The following is a 3,352-nucleotide window of genomic DNA, read 5'->3' on the forward strand; positions in this document are numbered from 1 at the left end:
AGGGTGGGTGCTGCCCCTCGCAGCAGCCTGGCCCAAAACCGTTGGCACAGTATCCACTCACGTCCTGGAGGAGGCTTCCTCTGAGGAGCAGCCGGACCGCTGGCATTCCCTGCTCGGCTGCAGGCAGCCCGTGGGATGGGGACACGGGTGACAGGAGCAGGGACAGTGAGTCCTCCTTGAGCTCAAGGGCAGGCACCCCCATGGTCTTGTTCTGGAGCCCCTGCTGGGAAGTGGAGCCAAGCCGTGAGCCGAGTCCCCAGGGCCAGGGATGCGGGAGGGCACAGCTGGGGGAGGGTCCCGTGCCCTGCGCTCACTCACCAGTGTTTCCGGGAGGTGCATCTCCGAGGGGCTGGGTAAGACTTGCAGGTGGATGGAGCAGAGCCCAGCCAGGATAAGCAGCGGTAAGACGGCACTCAGCAGGACAAGGAGGAACCAGGGAAAGCCTGTCAGGAGTTCACAACAAGCTGAGGGGTGGAAGGCCCCTGGCCGGCATCTCCCCACCCTGCAGCCCCAGTGCCCTGTGGCTGACTTGGATGTCCTAGGAGGAGATGTGGGGCCAGCCCAAGGCAGTTGGAGAGAGAGCATCTCCCCAGGAAAGGATCGCACAGGGCATTACTGGGCCACCAGCCCTGACCAGAATGGCTGGGGGGGTGAGTGACCCACACCTCCACGTGCTGCACGCAGGACCCAAGAGCTCTCACCTGCAGGGTCTGGCGGAGTCACCACACACTGCTCAGCCTCCCGGCACTGTGTGGCCATCTCCACAGCCACTGTCCGGACACAGTAGCGGGTGCCGGGCTTCAGGGGCCCGAAGGTGCATGGCTCTTTCACCCCTCTCCACCTGCAAGGTACCTGGAAGCAGAGGGGATGCATGGCCAGGGTGCCTGGAGGTGGGGTCCATACATTGCGTTGCTTCCCAGTGCTGCCTGAACACCCCACCTGCCTCAGGGTGCAGGGCACAGACCCTCCCTCCTGGACCCCCAGCACCTCCAGCACTTGGATCTTCACCCCAGGAGGTGTCCAGGGCTCAGAGCACCTCATTAATCTCCCTAAAACGTTAATCTACTGCATGCTTTCACCCAAACAGAAATTGCGACAGGATTTTCTTATTCACAGACTAGAAGAGGAAAGGGATCTTCTGCTGCTCCCCAGCTGCCAGCAGAGCATCTTGCCCCCCTGGCACTGCTGCCTTCTGAGCCATCCCCACCCCACCACGTACCACCTGGACGAGCAGGTCCCCTTCATACAGCTGCAGCCAGTACCGCAGCTTCTGCAGAACTCGGTCCACGGGCTCACGGGAGCCGTTTGTGCAGGGGTAGGGGGTGAGTGGCATGGTGAGATTTACGCTGAGATTGTGGTGCTGGAGCAGCCAGGACAACGTGGGGGGACCCACAATTGCTGCAGGGAGGGGAAAAAAAAAAAAAAAAGAAAAGAAAAGAAAAGAAATAGGAGGAAGAAAATTAAGCCCTCCAAAACAGGAGGCAGATACCCTGGTTTTCTATAAATTATGTTCTACTGGACATCCCACCCCTAGTGCAGAGAAACCTGATGCGAGCCTGGTGGCACTTTGTGCTGTGAAACCAGCTCTGGTAAAATCAGCCACCACATCTTTGTGACAGCCAGAACTGCTCTTCTTCTCCAGTCACACCAACACAGGCTAGGACAGACATCATAGCACCTGCTGCTCCCCACTGCTGAGCACTTCATCCCTGAGCCACCAGATAACAGTTTAGAGGCTGGCTGTGGAGCACAGCAGTTGCTCTTTCAGCCAAGCACACCTATTGCCCTGCCAGCCAGATGCAGAGGAACACAAACAGCTGGTGTACATCCCGTTTGAGCTGCTCACCCATTTGGTTAATTGCAGCAACCCCCTAGGAGGTGGGTCAGGGGAAGGTCCTGAAGTTTTTCCTCCCATCCATGGTCCTCAACTCACTGTGTTTCCTCCTCTGTCCCCTTGCTCTTCACCCAGCTCTTCTCCAGAAGCTCTGCTCCCAGCCCTGGAGGCCAGTTGGAGCTCCTAGAACTTTCCCCACCACTTCATATGATTTCCCATCATATCCCACCAGACCTCACCCAGGACCCGTATCCCCATTGACTCCTGAGGAAGAGCCCAGCTGAAGAAGCTCCCAGGTCCTTACTGTCTCTGTACAGCTGCAGCTCGCTGGATGTGGCCCACTCGGACAGCTCACCTCTGGCCACCACTCTCACCCTTGCCCAGTAGATACTGTGGATTGCATCAAAACAGAGCTCACATGCCGAGGAGGAGCTGGTGCTGTTCCCCCAGCAGCCATCTGCCTTGGTCCAGTCAAAGGTTCTGTTCCTGGAGAAAATGGAGGGATTTCTCCTTTTCAGCACCTTCCTAGCTAAAATGAAAGACTGCCCAGACATGGCCACCCTGTCTGAGTGGAAAGCATGAGAGAGCAGAGATACTGGCCAGCAGTGCCCTGTGGTGCCAGCAAGTCTGCCCTGGTGGGACAGCTCCGGGAGTGCTGTGCCCTGACCTGTGCTCTCCACTACAAGAGAGAACATCTCCACACTAGATAAAGCCCCCTCGGGCCAAAAGGTGGCCAAGGGGTTGAGGCACCTGTGGCAGGAGGGAGGCTGAACCAGCAGGGGACTTGCTTAGCCTCAGAAGAAGGTGGCTTGGGGTGGGGGGGCTGTATCACAGAACGGCTTGAGGCAGAAAGAATCCGCCTAGTCCAACCCCCCTACAACAAGCAGGGACATCTTCAGCTAGATCAGATTGCAGTAAAGAAGATGGAAAATTCTCAGCTGTGCCTAATGAAAGGACAAAAGATGGTCAAAACATGACACGGTTCTCGGCTGTCTCTGCCTCAAACAGGGGTGTGAGGAGCTGGTTTCTGGAGCTCCTGCTGTCCTCTGACTACCGGGGGTCCGTGGCAGCTCCCTGCCGGGATGCTGGGGCTCGACGACCCTCCGCCCCCTCCTCTGATCCCACTCACCTCCACTGCACCTGGTACGTGGTACCGTCGGGCCAGCTGGGGTCTGGCTCCCACCGCAGGCGGACATGGAAGTTTTGTGCCTCCAGCCTCACGTCCTGCGGAGGCAACAGCTTTCCTGGGAAGGGGAAGCAGGAGGCTCTGCATGGGCCCGCTCCTTGGCCAGTCACCACTTGGTCACACTGCACGAGCCTCCCCCCACCGTACCACCCCCAGCTTCAGACCCACATAGGCAAACACAGACTCCCTGACAGCCCTGCGCTCAGCATCCGCATTCCATGAATCTCTCGCACCCCCTGGAGCATCCAATCTGCCGTCCCGGAAAAGGCACCAACACCCTGAGGCATTCGCTGGAGACTCCGGGGATTTCTTTCCTTCCCCACCTTGGAGGC

The sequence above is a fragment of the Chaetura pelagica genome, unplaced genomic scaffold, assembly GCF_000747805.2.
Source record: "Chaetura pelagica isolate M959 unplaced genomic scaffold, ChaPel_1.0 scaffold938, whole genome shotgun sequence".
In the NCBI taxonomy this organism is placed as follows: Eukaryota; Metazoa; Chordata; class Aves; order Apodiformes; family Apodidae; genus Chaetura; species Chaetura pelagica.